We start from the raw sequence: 19,297 nt of genomic DNA on the forward strand, positions 1-19,297 counted from the left end.
GGCCAGCCGCGCGTCGGGCGGTCCGCGCAGGGCGGAGTTGTCTGTGAAAGGCGATTCCCGCAAGCAAGGGGAAGGGGCTTCAGGTTTCCTTGTTAGGAGGAGCGGAAAGAAAGGGGCTGGGGGCCGGGGGGAGGGGTGCGGTGAGCAGCCTCTTCGGAGGGATGGACAGTTTCGTCCGGGAACTGCGGCCCCGCCGGCAGGGGCCCGCCCTGGCCCTGGAAAGCCCTCGGACTCAGGCTTGTAACTTGGGAAGAAACCTTAAGACGACCTGTCCCAACAACCTCCTGCTGCAGAGAAGGAAGAGACGGCTGCGAGGCCAAATGGGGGCTGGAACTCAGCTCGCCGGCCCACCACCAGGCTCCTCGACCTGCACCAAGTTTCAGCAGCAAGACAGGTGAGGACAGGGGCGCAAGGAGGCTAAAGGGCTGCTGGTTTTCACTGGGCTGCGAATTCCCTGTGAGAAGTTAGGGGTGATTTTTTAAATTCTTGTAGCTGGTAAATGAATTTCACTTGCTTTACTTTCAAATGATAAGTTTAAGACAAAAAAAAAAAAGTCACACACCTACTCATCTCTTTAAAGCAGAGCATGAAAAGCACTGAGCAGTTAGGAATTTTGATGTCTGAGATGAAGATAGTGTGGGAGGCAAGCGGTACAGTTAAAAATGTTTAGTCAACCCAAACAGAAAGGCCAGGTTTGACTTCAGGCTCTGCTACTTACCAAGAGTGTGATCTTAAGTATACTGCTTGACCTTTCTGAGCATCAGTTTCCTTATTTGTTCAATAGTATTAAAAGCACTAATTCAATAGGCCTGTGATCAGGATGAAATCAGGTTAATACATGCAAAGTGCTTGCCTGACATCCGTGGGTGGCACTTAAAATGTTAATTTCCTTCCTTTTTTTCCCCTCTCAAGTATAACTCATTATTTGGGGAAAAGGAGAATCACATTTAGTCAGAACTGGAAGAGATCTGAAAGAATCATGATTTGTTTAACCATGTTTCTTTTTTCACTTGAGACACCAGAACCCCAATGAGTTGGCTGCTGCTGAGGAGGATTATTCAGTGAGCCAAGGGCAGTGCCAGGATCTGAAACCAGAGTTGCAGGCAGTAACCAGGTGTGGGCAAGACTTTTTCTAGCCCAGCCCAGTCTCACCCAAAGAAGTTGGCTTTTAGCATTATGAGACATAATCCTAAATGGAAATTGATAATGAGAACTAAATATTTACTTTTAAACACCAATTACAGACTAACATACATGGGCAACACTAATATTTATCAAGTTCTAACTACATGCTAGATGTTATGCTTCAGGCTTTACATATAGTAATTAATTTCTCTTGCCATCTTAATAAAGTAGGTACTATTATCCCCTTTTACAGATAAGAAAATTGAGGAATACAGAAATTAAGTTTTGCCAGCCTGCAAATTTAGTCAAAAGCGAGGCTGATATTCAGACCCAAGTTTTTTGACTCCAGACCAAAAAATCACTGGTCTCAGTTACTTCATTGTCTCTCTCCTCCTGCACTTACAGTGCATCTTACCAGCAATCAATACATAGTATTTCTAAAGGTTCATTCTGCATTTTATTGGAGGGGTGGTAATTGGGAAAAAAGAAAACAAATGGAGCAGGAGTTTGGAATAAAAGCATTTTAGTCTCCAGAACCCAGGAGAGTCATTGAGTTGTGTGTCAGCTGAGTGCTTCTCAGCTCCTAATTCATCTTCTTTGCCCTAAGTTGTGATATTAGAGCTAGAACCTATAAACATGTGTTGTTAGTTGGTACAGTGTTAGGATTTGTCAGTAGCGGTGCTAGAGAAACACTACATAAAAAGGGGACTCCTCTTGGTTCCAGTGCTTTTCTTCCTGCTTCTATGGAGTAGAGGTTGGTGGGTGGCTTTCTGGCCAGTGATGTGCCACAAACAAGTGTTTCTCACCATCCAGTAAGTTTGGCCAGTTCTCTAGTGTGTGGCTTCCCTGTAAGCCTTGCTGGAGTCCCAGTGGGTAGCTTCCTAGCGCGTTTCATTGGCACTTCAGCTGGTGATTTCCTTCCTCAAGAGATTTCTTGGCCATCAAGTGGGCCACAGACACATTATCTGCAATGAAGAGAGAGGACAGGGATGGGAACTGGGGGGTTCTTCTAAGTTATCACTTCATGGGATACTATTCCACAACCCTGGAGTTAGTGGTGGCTCCCTAAATCCACTATTCCTATATTCTCCAGTGATCTCTTCTCTTAGTAGTCACTCCCCTTTTACTGACTTACAATTCTTCATATTAAATTTCTCCTGTTCTATTTATGGTGTGATTTCTGTCTCCTGACTGGACCTTGACTGATACAAGGCTAAAAAATCACCTAGAACCCTGGGCAGAGCACTATCCCGGGAGTCAGAAGTTGGCATCCTGTCTTTAGCTGTGCAACCTAGACTAAGTCACTTAAACTCCCAGAGTGGGTTCCCTCATTTGTAAAAAGCGGGTGACAATATATATGACAAGGTTTTGTGAACAATATGTAACATTTGAAAGCAATTTAAATAAGAAATAAAAGCTTGAAAGCAATTTAAATGTACTTAAATGTGAATGTGCTTTAAAACTATGAAGTACTATTACAATTAAAGGTGTTAATTGTCAGTATAGGAATAGAGAGTAGCAAAGAAGATGGAGATGGATTCTTTTTTTTTTAATCCTCACCCGAGGACATTTTTCCTTTTTTATTCAGATAGAGTGGGAGGGGGAGAGAGAGAAAAACATCAACGTGAAAGGGACACATCGAGTGGTTGCTGCCCACACGACCCAACCAGGGCGGGGGACAAACTGCAACCGAGGTACGTGCCCCTAGCAGGAACCGAACCCAGGTCTCTCCAGACCACAAGCTGATGCTCCAACCGCTGAGCCAAACCGGCCAGGGCTAGAGATGTATTCTTTAAGAAAAAAATTACATGCTTTCTGGGTATTTAGATTGTTTCCTAGGGGAAAAACAGCATTTTCTCTAAGATTTATTGTCATCAAATAAAAATATTATTTGTTCATTGGTGGGTTGGTTGACCTTGCCTAGCTTTTTAGAGATTAAAAACAAATGGTTTCTAGTCTCAAGTAGATGAAGCTTCCAGCTCTATGAAAATACAACTAAAATTACAAGCATTTTGAAATGCTAGATTCAGACTAACGTGGTTACTTTCTGGTCTGATATTCATCATATTTATTTTATTTTGTCTCCCTTTCCCTTTCCCTTTCTGGGTTTGATGTCTGTGTCAAGAATTATTTCATTGCTGAGCACTCTGTGTACAGAGCATGGCACTAGATATTACATGGTATTCCTAAAGAAAAATAGTTTAGGAATCTTAAAAGCTCAAGAAAGGAAAACATGAGTTCATTTCATCTTTAGAGGAGTTCTATGAGGTGGATGCTTGGGAAAGATGCTACCTTCATCCCATGGATCCCTTAGCTTGAGTCTGGGTGCCCTTCCCCCAGCTTCTGTGTTCTGTTTCTCACAGCCATCCTCTGTGACTCTTTGGAAGACCGCCCAAGGGCTCCTGGACTCACTTTGCCTTCAGGCACCACCTGGGGGTTAGGTTCCTCCCAGGGCACCTTTCCTAAGAACTGCCCTAAAGAGTATAAAAGCCCAGCTCTGTTGCCTCTGGCAGAAAGAAAATCTGAGATGTAATTTATACCCCAAAGCTCCCTTGAAGGATCTTGCTGATGCTAAGATTTTGCCTGAAATCACTTCCTTCCATTGTCTTGCTTACTCTGATAACTTACGTCTTTTTTCCTGGAAGCATTTCCTTAATAAATCACTTGCACACAGTCCTCATATCAGGGTGTCATTCTAGGGATGCTGACCTACAACATTACTACATATTCCTTTTTACAGATGAGGAAACTGAGGTTCATGTATTTTAAACTGTCCTAAGTCACTCTCCCAATAAACGGTGGAATTGGGATTTGATCCACATCTGTGTGAATCTGAGGATCCTACTTCTAATGCAGTGTTACATTTAAAGTACCTAACACTGAGTGTTTTTAATTAACTATCTGAACAGAAGTGGACACAAAAGTCAGCAACTGATAGATAAACAGATTAAAATATCACTGTAAGATCTCTAAGTGTTTGAGGAGAAAGAATAAGGAACCATGGGCAGTAAGACCAAAGCATGAAGTGCCCCCATCTAAGAACAAATTATAGCTCTGGTCGGTATGGCTCAGCAATACGAGCATCACCTGCGGACCAAAGAGTCCCGAGTTCGATTCCAGCCAAAGGCACATACCTTGGTTGCGGTTCATCCCCAGCTCCAGTTGGGGTTGTGCGGGTGGCAACCAATCAATGTGTCTCTCTCACATCAATGCTTCTCTCTCTCTCTCTCTCTCTCTTCCCTTCTCCCTCCAACTTTATCTGAAGATTAATGTAAAAATATCCTCAGGTGAGGATTAAAAAAACAAAAAATTATAAAGGTAGAGAGACCTACCTGACCTATGAAAACATGTCCCACATTTTAGCAGAAAGTATAAATGTCCCATGTGATTTTCAGTCAAGGGCTTTCTTCATGCTAAGGTTGAATTGTGTATTTGTATTTTCCTATTACTTCTATAACAAATTACCACAAACTCATTGGTTTAAAACAACACAGATTTATTATCTACAGTTGTAGAGGCCAAAAATCCAAAATAAGTCTTTCTGGGCTAAAATTAAGACAGAGCAGGGACTAGGAGGAATTCTCTAGGAGAGAATTCTATTTCTTATACTTTCCTGCTCTTAGATGCCACCTGAACTCTTTGGTTTGTGGCTCCCTCTCTCTGTCTTCAAAGCCAGCAAAAGCAGGTCAGGTCCTGCTCTCATATTTTATCAACCCAATACTGGCTCCTGCCTCCCTCCTCCACTTTACAGAACTCTGATTATATCAGACTCACCCAGATAATTCCCCTGTTTTAAAGTAAGCTGATTAGCACCTTGGCTGGTTTGGATCAGCCGTTAGAGCGTCAGCCAGTGGACCAGAGAGTCCCGGGTTCAGTTCCCACTAAGGGCAGTACCCGGGTGGGGTCGTGTGGGTGGCAACCACTCAAATGTGTGTCTCTCTCTCACATGGATGTTTCTCCATCTCTCTTTCCCCTCTCTCTCCCTCCCACTCTATCTGAAGATAAATGCAGAAATGTCCTTGGGTGAGGATAAATAAAGTAGGCTGATTAGCAATCTTAGTTCCATATGAACCTTAATTTCCCTTTGCTATGTAACAACACATGCACAGGTTCCAGAGATTAGGACCTGGATGTCTTTGTGGGGGGTAAGGGGGATCATTATTCTGTCTACTACATTATTATACAACACCATGTAGTCATTCCTCACTGTTTGTATTTGAGTTCAGATTGTCAACATCACCGCTGCATATTATCCCTGTCTTTCACTTCAGAAACCTCTGTTGTGTTGCCTGAGAGAATTTTTTAAAACCTCTCCTTGCTGCTTAAGATCCTGCAGTGCCGCCCATTAAGTACACAGGAGAGTCCAAACGCTTCATGTCACTGTGATCCTCCTCAGCCTCCTTCCCAACTTCCAAGCCATTTTTCTCCATATTTGAACTGGAATTGGAACCCGGAGCAACCCAGCCAATGAGAGTCTTCCAAGACAAACACCAGTGAAAGGAGTCCCATTTACACCATCTCTTCCAAATCCCTTGGAATATAATTAAAGATGGAAATTTCAAAATGGAATTTTAATGTTCACGTCAAGGCAGTGAGGTACAGCGCCAGTGCCAATCACCCACCATGTTTTGGACTTGGGGCAGCTGACCCCAGTGTCCTACCTAAAGTCAGGCCTGAGTTTCCGACTTCCCCTTACCATCCTCTTTGCTTTAGTCATCCTGAATTGCTTTGTTTCCTTGGCTCGCTTGGTCGTTTTGGTCTCAGTTTTCCTGAAACGCAACCCTCCCTCTCTGTTTGTATGGTTTATACCTGCTCACCTAAGACATACTTTTAGAGTCACCTTCTCTCAGAAGCCTTTTCTGACTCTTCTGTCTTCCAACACAATGTGAAACTCTCCTTTATGTTTCCTTGTACCCTTTGTGGAAACATAGCTTCTAATTTACTTCCTTGATTTCAAGTGTGTCTTCCATAGAAGAATGGGCAGGCTCTTTGTTTTCTAATTTATTCATCTTTGCATTCTTATCACCTTGCACATTCTCTGGCTGATTATCTCTTTATACCCATACTAATGTTTTTAAAGAATGGAATACAGAACAGCACATATTGATGAAGAAAAGACAGAATATACTTAGCCATCAGCAAGGTTAAGAAAAGAAGATTCTTCAAGAGTTTATGACAGGGTCTGAGATGATAGAGTGATGATGGTTGTGGTGAGGATAAACTTGACCCACTTCATCATTTGTCAATTATTAAACCTCATACCTCCTCTCACTTCTGCAATATTCACACCAAAATCCTAATTCATACTTATAAGGAAGACTTTTTTAACATAATGCAGAGATCCTCATACTTTTCTATCAAAATATCTCTAACAATTATGTATCCACCTACCACCACCAAGAGTAATCTTATTTAAAGTCTCCAGCTTTCGCCCTGGCCGGTTTGGTTCAGCGGTTAGAGCGTCCGCCTGCGGTCCGGAGAGGCTCGGGTTCGGTTCCCGCTAAGGGCCTGTACCTCGGTTGCAGTTTGTCCCCGGCCCTGGTTGGTCGTGCGGGTGGCAGCCACTCGATGTGTCCCTTTCACATCGATGTTTCCCTCTCTCTCCCTCCCACTCTGTCTGTACAAAAAAATGGAAAAATGTCCTCGGATGAGGATTAAAAAAATAATAATAAAACTAACCTTTAAAGTCTCCAGCTTTCATCTAAAAGTTTATTTGGATTTTATTATTATTTTTTTTTATCCTCACCCGAGGATATTTTTCCATTTTTTGTGCAGATAGAGTGGGAGGGAGGCAGAGGAAGGGAGAGAGAGAGAGAAACATCGACGTGAAGGGACACATCGAGTGGCTGCCACCCGCACGACCAACCAGGGCCGGGGACAAACTGCAACCGAAGTACGTGCCCTTAGCGGGAACCGAACCCGGGTCTCTCCGGACCGCAGGCCGAAGCTCTAACTGCTGAGCCAAACCGGCCAGGGCTATTTGGATTTTAGATTCTACTTTGTAGTAGGGCATATTTATACAGCTATAAAATATAACACCTTTCCCAAACTTTGCCTTGATTCTGTTCCAGGAGCACTTGGCGTGTTTATCCAGTGGTTTCTTGCCCGAATGTGGTGACCATTATGCAGGGTGTCAGTCCAGTGAACAAAAATGCAAGCCCAAGTTCTGGAGGAAGTTTGGGCTGCAGATATAGATGTGGGAACACTTTGAAACCTTGACCCTTTGGCCTTGCCTAATAAAGTACAAACTGTGAGAAGAGAAAAATACTGAACTCTGGTTTACAACATCTTTTACTAAGCAGAGAGGAGAGGAAAGATCAGTGAAGATAACTCTATTACAAGGTGAGGCTCTAACTTTGAGAAATCAGGCCTCTTGGTGTTACTCAATAGTAGGTTTAAGGACTTAGACTCCTCCAACCATATGTACAGAATTGCATATTTTATTTGCTGTTTATCAAATTACATTACTTCAAAATCTTAAATATTTTGCTGATTCTAATTTGGGGGCTTATATCAATTAAGTTAGATGGAAGGGCAGAACTATTTCTTTTTAGTCTAGAATTAATATTAATCAATTGTGCTTCTGCATTTCATGCAACTATCTTACTATTGCTCAGTATTGTCCAACATCTCTGCAACTCAGGAACATACTCTCAAACAGCTGTCGATGAGCCATCTAGCCCTGTGCAGACAACTTGGGGACAGGCAAAATTGTACTATTTAAATCTATGAGAGTATTAGATCATTTTATTTGCTAGAAAGTTCTGAGCATACTTCTTTGTGTGAAATCCATGTACATGCAGAATATACAGAGTGGGCAAAGAGAACTGCTACATCATTTAAATCATTGCTCCATCTAAACTACAGAGTTTACAAGATGTGGAGGAATTTGACCAGCTCAAGAAAACATGAAAATATATTTTTGTTCTATGACTTTAAAATCATTGCAATATTTTATGTAAATGATAATGAGTAAGACCTCTTTATGCTTTTGTTACCTTATTTGACATATGCACAAAATTCAACAGAGTAATACTGTATTTGCACCAGGAAATGTTATGTGGTATTATGCAGTCATACTTCTTGAATGTTAATATCTGAACTTATATTTCATTTTGATTTTTTTACTTTTAGTTACTCAGTGCCTATCAGTCTTTTATCATCACTTCACATTCTCCTAATCTCAAAAAGATATTCTCATACCTTTTATACACTTAGAATTTCCTTACTAGACTTTTTTAAATGCTTCAAAAATTCTTGTACTTTAGGTTTATGCCATCAAGTAGCTATATTGATCACCTCCTTTTTATTTGTGTTCAGTTGATGTACTTTCTACCTTATGATTCTGAATCTTTTAAAACTATCTTACCATTTTTTCATGCATTCATCCTTACATAAAATTCTATCTAAAACATTTTGTATCTCTTACTTTTCTAACCTCTTGTATTTTTTTTGTGTGTTATTTATTTCTTCTGTTTTATAAATGTACAGCTTAGTTTATCTTTTTTCTATAGCTCCTGTTACTGTCTTCGGTTTCTCATCAATTTACATTATAAATTTTATAATAAATTCAAAATATTCTATATGTTTTTTTAATATGATGTCTACCACCCATATTCTAACACTGCATATTATTTCTGTCAGTTTGTTATTGATTTAAAATTACAACAGTTTTTATTACAAGGATGTAAAAGAAGCAGCAAAGAGACAATATTATCATGGGCTTAATTTTTTTTAGTAATGACAAATCTTGTAGGTGTAAAGAAAGTTATGCAAAGAAAGTGAACATACTCTATTTTGAAATAGTAAGGAGTAGTCAGACGTGTTTTCTAGTCTTTGGAAAGCATATTTCAAAAGATTCAAAGAGAAGTTCATCATGTTTCCTCATCCAGATTACTGAGAAGCAAAAAGTGCTGATGAACATTTGGTGGCAGTGAAAATGTAATTCTAATCATACTAATTTTAATAATTTTGCATATTTTTCCAAACTATTCTGCATGTTATGACTTGCTTTTAACCATTTTGAGTGTTTCAGATGTCTTTCAGATATGATGAATACTACTGATCTTATCCCAGTCTTCTCTCTCTACGGCAAATGCATATATACATCCATCCTCCAAATATTACATATCATGTCATGTAATTTATAGATTCATTGAAGATAAACCATTTGCTTAGATAAGGGATTCTTTGAAAGTCCAGCTTAAATAAACCATTTATGTAAATGTTTATTTACTGATACATAATTAGCTGAAAGTATTCTTACCTGATAAACTCTATGAAATGCTACCTGATCCTTTTCATCACATTTTTTTCTGCTTTGTATTGTAACATTCTAGTCATAGCTCAGTCTCACTGCTAGGTTCAGTCATGAGAACATGACTTCATGTTTGTATGCCTCAGAATTGAATGAAGGATAGAAAATGCAGTAGTAGAAAAAATGAAGACACATAACTAGAATGAATATGAAAGGATCAACTGTATCTATTAAGCACAGAATCAACTGGTGCTAGTAAAGTAAGCCCAGACTTTAAAACTGTATTTTAAAAGATCAAGAAGTTTGCCTGTCTGGGAAGGTATTAAAGCATTGACAATTGGATAACATTTTATCTATCAAGGAGAATAATTTTAAACATGAAAAAAAAGGGCGCCCTGGCCGGTTTGGCTCAGTGGTTAGAGCATCGACCTGCGGTCCAGAGAGACCCGGGTTCAGTTTCCACTAAGGGCATGTACCTCAGTTGCAGTTTGTCCCCGGCCTTGGTTGGGTCGTGCCTGCGGGAGGCAGCCACTCAATGTTTCCCTTTCACGTCGATGTTTCTCTCTCTCTCTTCCTCTCTCACCCTCCTACTCTATCTGAACAAAAAATGGAAAAATGTCCTCGGGTGAGGATAAAGAAAAAAAGAGGGCAAATTTCTTTAAAAGAAAATTGTATTTTAAGATGAGACATGGGATAATTTCAAATTATTTAATTACTGTAGAGGATTTTAATCTTTCAGCTTCTCTCAGGTCCTAGAGCAATAAAAAAAATCAGGAAGTTGGGCAAGCCATTGTCTGTAATCTCTGAAGAAAAGTGAACCTTCAGGGATTCAGTGGAAGATGGGTGAAAAGCAAAGCGATCCAAAGAGGAGAAGGAGGAGCTCCAGAAATTACATACCACAAAAATTAGTACATCAAGAGAAAGAAGTGGTGACAAGAAGCTAGAGTAGCTTCTTAAAGAAGAAGTCAAATAAAAAGATGCTCATTTTGCCCTGGCCGGTTTGGCTCAGCGTTTGGAGCGTCGGCCTGTGGTCCAGAGAGACCCGGGTTCGGTTTCTGCTAAGGGTGCGTACCTCGGTTGCAGTTTGTCCCTGGCCCTGGATGGGTTGTGTGGGTGACAACCACTCGATATGTCCCTTTCACTTCGATATTTCTCTCTCTCTCTCTCCCTCCCATTCTATCTGAACAAAAAATGGAAAAATGTGCTTGGGTGAGGATAAAAAAATTTTTTTTAAATAAATAAAAAGATGCTCATTTTTACTTAAAAACATGACTTGTTTGTTGTGGATCAATGTTAGCTTAATCATTCGTCATTAATGCCATCAATGTTTTTCATATGTCCTCAATGAATACTCAAAGACCAGGCTTCCATCATTCTGTTTAATATCTTTTTTTTTTGGTACGCACCCCTAGTGGGAACCAAACCCAGTACTCTCTGGTCTGCAGGCCAACGCTCTAACCACTGAACAAAACCGCCAGGGCCAGTTTAATATCTTAAAGTGAGGCTTCAGTTTAAAAATGCTCTTTTAGCCCTGGCCAGTTTGGCTCAGTGGTTAGAGCGTCGACCTGCGGTCCTGAGAGACCCGGGTCCCTTCCCGCTAAGGGCGCATACCTCGGTTGCAGTTTGTCCCCGGCCCTGGTTGGTTCTGCGGGTGGCAGCCACTCAGTGTATTCATTTCACATCGATGTTTCTCTCTCTCTATCTCTCTCTCTGTTCCTTTCTCTCCCTCCCACTCTACCTGAACAAAAAATGGAAAAATGTCCTCGGGTGAGGATAAAAAAAAAAAAACACAAAAAAACGCTCTTTTAACACATTCTCCAGATCTTGAACAAGATGCACAAAATAGGTTTATTACTTTCCTCTCACGAGCACTCAGTATTTAATATATGTTCTTCCAATTAACTGTTTGCATTGTTGCCTCATATTAATTTTGTAGAATCTTTCCCGATCCTTTTTAAAAATATCTTCTAAGCCTTTTCTTTAATAATTCATTGACCCTAAAGCTATCAGATATTTGAAGACCATGGCCACAATTTTAATATTGTAAATTCATCATTCAAATTTAATCAGTATCTTGAATGTACAATGCACTTTGTGTAAATAAAAATATACTATTAATAAATATAATACAATTCAAAATTTGACATAAATGTGTGATAAATTTTAACCCATATTATATAAGGAGAGTTATGAATATTTTACCTACAGTTAATTGATTGTGATATTGGTCAATTACTAGTTATATATGGTCTAAATTTAAATGAATTCCATCTAGTTTTACGTCTTAATTAAATAATTTGCATATATTAAACTTTTTTATAGTATAATGACTGCCATTTTACTAAAATTTCAAGGACATATTTTTAATATAATGCAGTTTGTTTTTTTTTACTTTAGGCTGTATTAAAATTTTTTATTTGCCCTGGCCGGTTTGGCTCAGCGGTTAGAGCGTCGGCATGCGGTCCAGAGAGACCCGGGTTCGGTTCTCGCTAAGGGCATGTACCTCGGTTGCAGTTTGTCCCCGGCCCTGGTGGGGTTGTGAGGGTGGCAACCACTCGATGTATCCCTTTCACGTCGATGTTTCTCTCTCTCTCTCTCTCTCTCTCTCTCCCCCACTCTATCTGAACAAAATATCAAAAAAAAATAAAATAAAAAATAAATAAATAAATAAAATTTTTATTTATATTGTCAACACTGTCTTGATAGAAGAACTAGAAATAATGAAATATTTGCTTTATTTAAAAACAATAGGTTTTGAGGTAAAGGGTACTATACATATACTTGGTCTGTTTGAATAAGTAACTTTAGGAATTTAAGTATTCATTTAAATACCTTACAGACCTCAAGAAGAACAAACTACATTTTCCTTTTTAAGCCCAGAGACTAGTTTAAAGGATGTCGGTTTATGTTTATATATAAACATTCTCTGAAGCTCCCATTTTAGCAGGAAGCTAAATAAAAGAAGTTTAAGTTTTCCCAGTACTCATGGGCATTTACTTCATAGCCCTTTTCTCTAGAGATAAGTATAGGTCTCACCTCAAGTGTAGGAAGACATGCATATGAGGTATGATTTAAAGGGCTAAAAAACATCTCTTCTCTCTCTGAAATGCTTCACTATGTTTTGTCATATTGCCTAATAATGTCACCTTAGAGACCTATCTTTTTGAGATAATAGAATGCAGATGTCTCTGAAAGGGTGTTTTCTGCTTTAGACATATTCATATGGCTACTTCTGAACAAAATACACTCATTGCAAGATAAACAGAAGATTGCCATTTAACAAATCCCTAGATTATGTGCTATACCAAATGTTGCTTAGCAATTTCCATGATTTTCTCAGTCTAGTGTATAAGAATAAAGAGATTAAACATCAAGGGGATATGGGTATGTTACATAAAGTTGTACAGTTGGTATTTATTCTGTGTTTCTAGTCTCTCTATTGATTTATAACAAAGGAAATGGAATGTTAATAAAGGGTGTAGTAGGGTGGGTACTACTTTAGTTGGGTGGTATGGAAAAGCCTTTTCTAGGAGGTGATTTTTCTAAAGAACTTTACATTTTATTTTTTAATTCCAGTCTACATTCACCATTATTTTGTATTAGTTTCAGGGGTACAGTGTAATAGCTAGACAATCATACACTTTACAAGGTGTTCCCCCTGATATTTCCGGTACCCACCTGGCACCACACATAACCATTATAATATTGACTATAATCCCTATACTGCACTTTACATCCTTATAACTATCCTACAGCTGCCAATCTGTACTTCCCAGTCACTTCACTTCTCTTCACCCAGACTTCCAACCCCCTCTCCTCCAGCAGCCATCACTTTGTTCCGTGTGTCAGTGAATCCACTTTAATTCTGTTTGTTTGTTTTTTAGACTCCACATATAAGTGAAATCATATGGTATTTGTTTTCCTGTGACTTATTCCACTTAACATAATATCCTCTGGTTCCATCCATGTTGTTGCAAATAGTAAGGTTTTATTCTTTTTTATGGTGGAGTAATATTCCATGTGGAGTAATATTACATGGTATATATGTACAACTTTTTTTTTTAAATCCTCACCCAAGGATATTTTTACATTTATCTTCAGATAGAGTAGGGGAGAGAAACATCGATGTATCAACTGGTTGCCTCCCACACAACCCAACCAGGGCCGGGGACTGAACCGCAACCAAGGTACGTACTCTTGACCGGAATTGAACCCATGACTCTGGTCCACAGGCTGATGCTCTAACAATTGAGCCAAACCAGCCAGGGCTATAGCACAACTTTTTATCCCCTCTTCTATTCATGGGCACTTGGGTTGCGTTCATAGTTTAGCTATTGTAAATAATGCTACAATGAACATAGGGGTGCATATATCCTTTCTAATTATGTTGTGGGGTTTCTAAAGATATGTACCCAGAAGTGGAATCACTGGGTCATAAGGCAGTTCCATTTTAAATTTTTTGAGGACCCTCCATACTGTTTTCCGTAGTTGCTGCACCAATCTGCATTCCCAACAACAGTGCAACAGGGATCCCTTTTTTCCACATTCTAGCCACACTTGTTTTGTTTGTATATTTATTGATGATAGCCACTCTGACAGGTATAAGGTGATATCTCATTATGGTTTTAATTTGCATTTCTCTGATGATTAGTGACCTTGAGCATCATTTCATATGTATGTCTATTGGCCATCTGTATCTTTTCTTTGGAGAAGTATCTATTCAGGTCCTCTGCCCTTTTTTAATTACATTCTTTGCTTTTTGGTGTCGAGTAGAATGAGTTCTTTATAAATTTTGGAAATTAACCACTTACCAGATTTATCATCCACAAATATCTTCTCCCATTCAGTAGGTTATCTTCATTTTGTTTTTTTATATATATATTTTTTATCCTCACCCGAGGATATTTTTCCATTTTTTGTACAGATAGAATGGGAGGGGGAGAGAGGAAAGGAGAGAGAGTGAGAAACATTGACATGAAGGGACACATCGAGTGGCTGCCACCCGCACGACCAACCAGGGCCAGGGACAAACTGCAACCGAAGTACGTGCCCTTAGCGGGAACCGAACCCGGGTCTCTCCGGACCGCAGGCCGACGCTCTAACCGCTGAGCCAAACTGGCCAGGGCTCATCTTCATTTTGTTGATGGTTTCCTCTGCTGTGCAAAAACTTTTTAATTTAATGTAATCCCATTTGTTTATTTTTCTTTTGTTCCCCTAACCCAAGAAGATGTATCAGAAAGAAATATTGCTAAGAGAAATGTTAGAGATTTTACTGCCTATGTTTTCTTCTAGCAGTTTATTCTTGTATGTGGTGTAAGAAGGTAGTCTAGTTTCCTTTATTTGAATGTATCTTTCCAATTTTTCCAACAGCATTTATTAAATAGACTATCTTTATCCCATTGTATGTTCTTGCCCCAGGAGATAATTTCTAAGCCAAGATTTAAATGAGGAACAATATTCAATTGTGTAAAAATCTGGGGGAAGGACTTTTCAGGTAGAGGAAAGGGAAGTATCTAGGTCCTGAGGTGGTAAGGAACTTGACATGTCAAAGTAATTTTCACTTCGATTAATTTATACATTCAAATTATACTACCCCATAGGTTAGTCTGTAAGACCTTTCACAGATTAGACCCTGCTTAAAATTTAATTCTCCCCTGACACCTTCTCACCGTGTGTGCACCATGCTAATCCATGCCTCTGTGACTTTGGATGTGCTGTTTCTTTGACTGTCTGTCATGATTGTCATTCATTTGTTCTTGCCTGATAAACTGACTCATCTTTTAAACTTCACCACAAGCATTCCCTCTTTTAGGAAGCATTCTCTTCTCTCTTACCCATCATTTATAGCATTACTCAATCTTTGTGCTACTGTTGTCTTGTGCACTTGATGCACTGCTTTGCAATTACTAATTTACATATCTGCTTTTATCACTGCTGAGTGTCTTTAGGACAGAAACCTTTTTAATTCATCCCTCGGTACATATGGACTAGAATAGTAGTATTATATAATATTGCTGTATAGTAGATGCACAATAAAGCATTGTTAGATAAATGATTGAATGGATATATTTTTGTTGTTATGACTTAACTAATGGAAGGAACATTTGTCTTCAGAACAATTTTTATGATATATTTATTCAAGTTAGTAGCTATAAACTAACTCTACACTATAGCTATATTCTATAGCCAGTAGAATGTTTATCATTATTTCATTTTGAAAAATTAAATGTTTAAATGTGATAACTCATATTTAATGCAAACTATCCTCGTGGAAACATTGTGAAAAGATTGAGTAATTTTTGACATACTGTTTATAATTCAGTTTTACTATTATCATTATTTATGATGGATTTTCAGTCTATTATTTATATTTAAATATTTTTTCTTTATTGATTTTAGAGGGAGAGGGAGAGAGACAGAAACTTCAAGAGAATATCAATTGGCCGCCTCCTGCATGCCCACCCCCACCGGGGATCAGGCCCACAACCTGGGCATGTGCCTTGACTGAGAATCAAACTGGGGACCTCTTGGTGCATGGGTTGATGCTCAACCACTGGCCATACCAGCCGGGCTCAGTTTACTTTTAAATATGCTGACCAGTTAGTACTTAGTGAAAACATGATTTAATAGCATGTTTTCTGTAGTTTATCTTTTTAAGTTAGAGTACTGAGAGTTGAGACGTTCATTATATTTTATTTACCAGAACTGACTGTTCTTTTTTTTTCTTTATCCTCACTCGACTTTTTTTGTGTGCATTTATCTTCAGATAGAGCAGGAGGGAGAGAGAGAGAGAGACATCAATGTGAGAGAGACACATTGAGTGATTGCCACCCACACAACCCCAACCAGGGCTGGGGACAAACTGCAACCAAGGTATGTGCCCTTAGCGGGAACCATACCGGGGACTCTCCCTTCCGCAGGCCTACGCTTTAATCACTGAGCCAGACCGGCTAGGATTGACTGTTGTTAACTTGGAACCTCAGGGCTTTTCCTAAGTGCCTGGTCAAAGTAAAATAATTGAATAAGGAGCTGGGAGCAGAAACTATGGGAGATGCAGCAAGAGAAATGGGAAGAGGATATGGACCTTTTGGTAGGCCAAGTCAAAGGTCGTTTCTCTCAGGGAACAATGACAGCATCGTATTTTAATAGATGTCAAAGAGATAGCATTCAAGTAAAGTTGTAGAATTGGAAATACATACTTGAAGCTTTTTTTCTCCAGTAAGTTCTCAATATGTTGGCATTTGCTCAGAGTCTAAGGAGATGATTGTGTAAGTGATTAGCATTTGTTCTAGGCCTTATCTGTAGTCAGGGAGAGGATTTTACCCTGCATGTTTTTAAGTCATTCCTGGTAGAATTTCATAATACAGATTTAATGAATGAACTAAACTAATGAATAAATGTATAAGCCTTTACATTTAATCCTAGATATTGTTTTAAAATTTTGAGTTGGGCCCTGGACAATTTGGCTCAGCGGTTAGAGTGTCGGCCTGAGGTCCAGACAGACCTGGGTTCAGTTCCTGCTAAGGACATGTACCTCGGTTGCAGTTTGTCCCCAGCCCCGGTTGGGGTCATGTGGGTGGCAGCCTGTCATGTGTCTCTCTTGCATCCATGTTTCTCTCTCTTTACCTCCTTCGCTCCCCCTCCCCCTCTCTATCTGAAGATAAATGCAAAAATGTTCTCGGATGAGGATAAAAAAAATTAAAAATCAAATAAAATTTTGAATCGGTAGGAAAACTTAGATTGTCATATAATCTAATGAGTTAGGATTTACTACTAACATTTTTTATTTTAATGTTCAAATTGTCACAGATTTGGTCTGCAGGGGATCCTTCGAGATGCTTCATTTATCCCTTTGACATGCCCTGATTATTTAAACACTTCCTTGTTTCATGATATATATATTTCCAAACTTACCTTGTTATTTCTCTTCCCCAGATCTGGGATCTGTCTGTCCTCCCCATGGAACCCTGTTCCTTTTAGTGAAGAATGACATTTAGAAACCAAGATATGGTAATTTGCTTGTTTATTGCTATTGGTGGGCCACTACTAATAAGCCCTTTTGGTGGACAGAGATAGGAGATATATATAGAGATATTTCAAAAGTATTTATGTGTAATATATTAACTACATAAGAAAAGATAAATGTTGGCATGTTATGAACAACACAGTAGCATTTTTGAAGGGAAAATATGTGTTACACACATAATGTGGGCCTACAAAATAATAATATTGATCTTGAGCAAAGCACACCAAATGGATTTAATAGTTAAACGTGATATATCTTAGATGTTGGAGGGAGACATTTTCTAGAAATGTCACCTAGATGTTATAGAGTAGACCCTTGTGGTATTGTTTTGGATCTGTTAGACTAGAAGAATAAGATCAGGACAAAAGCTTGTCCTAATTCTTCCCAACACTTTTAACAGGATGGCGAAAGCATATTAAGCATTTGTTACACCCAGAATCTTCAATGTGTATTTATGAGAGAAGTATTAACAAACCAGGAAGTAGTGGCACTATCTACTTGGGAACAATACTAATCTGTTCCCTTTGGATAAATACAGTTGCTTGCTACAGCGGCAATACCAGTCATTTCCTTTAGCAATATTTTCACTATCATTTGACTACCAACATGGACAACTTGTTCAAAGAAGATGAGGAGTTGTGCCCTTCAAAATAATCAGGATTTGCATCATAAAAGCCCTATGAATATGTTTTCAAATTCTTACAGAGTTTTCTCCCAGCATTTCAAGCAGGACTTTTTTTCTAGTGGTCTGTTTCTCCCCTATTATATTGAAAACCAGAGCTTCTCTACTTGGTTTACCAATCTCAAAGATTTATTTAATAGAAGCAGAAGCTTATTTTTACTAGTTTATTATATTTATCTAGAAAAATATAGTTTAATAATTTAAAGTTTGTTTTATGTAGTATAATAAACAGATTCCTATTATAGTGCTACATCATATACACATTTGCTCTCTATTGCATTGTAATAATATAGTGAGCTTAAACTAATGAAGTATATTTATACATATATATTATATTATTTATTTCAGAAATCACAAAAAAGAAAGTACCTGAAGAAGCCACAGCTGTGATAATATTAAAAAAAGAATACAACAATTTGACCAGTCTGAAGGCAAGGTTAACAATTATTGAACTAAAATGTGGTATACACTATATGTATTGTATTTTTATTTGATCATCTAAACAATATAATTGCTAGAGCTGTTTACCATTTTAAAAAAGAAGAAATTTATATTAGTGCATTGTTAAACTTGGTCAACTTTGTGTGACTAATACATTATGGAAATTGAATTCAAACCCACACATTTGACACTGAATCCCACCTCTTTTTTTTTATCCTCACCCGAGGACATTTTTCCATTTTTTGTTCAGATAGAGTGAGAGGGAGGGAGGGAGGGAGGGGGAAGGAGAGAGAGAGAGAGAGAGAGAAACACATCCACGTGAAAGGGACACATCAGTGGCTGCCACCCACACAACCCAACCAGAGCCAGGGACAAACTGCATCCGAGGTACGTGCCCTTAGTGGAAACTGAACCCGGGTCTCTCTGGACCGCAGGCCAATGCTCTAACCGCTGAGCCAAACTGGCCAGGGCTGAATCCCACCTCTTTTGAGTTTGTTCATCACATAAGGATTTGGTCTGCCCCTTTTCAGTAACAACTTACGCAGCTGATTCTTTGTGTTTTCTTCTTAAATAGAAGGATGTTGACTTTCTTAACAATCTGCAATGTTTTAACAATCAATAAATGTGTCCACCATACATCATAGTTTTTTAATGTTCTATATTCATAATTTTAAGTTAACTATGACTCAGGATGCTTTAAACTTTAATTTCATTAATTAAAACATCTGTGTACATTGAAAAATATAAGTTGTAATGATACCATAGA

General features: G+C 38.7%; 1 long non-coding RNA gene across 1 annotated transcript; it reads left to right on the top strand.

Moving 5' to 3' along the window:
* Positions 1-153: 153 nt before the first annotated feature.
* Positions 154-18,726, top strand: LOC118620223. The gene is made up of 3 exons (XR_004957382.1): positions 154-394; positions 17,318-17,392; positions 18,439-18,726. It is a non-coding gene; the product is annotated as an uncharacterized LOC118620223 (long non-coding RNA).
* The last annotated feature ends 571 nt before the right edge of the window (positions 18,727-19,297 follow it).

The sequence above is a fragment of the Molossus molossus genome, unplaced genomic scaffold (genome assembly GCF_014108415.1).
Source record: "Molossus molossus isolate mMolMol1 unplaced genomic scaffold, mMolMol1.p scaffold_m16_p_7, whole genome shotgun sequence".
In the NCBI taxonomy this organism is placed as follows: domain Eukaryota; kingdom Metazoa; phylum Chordata; class Mammalia; order Chiroptera; family Molossidae; genus Molossus; species Molossus molossus.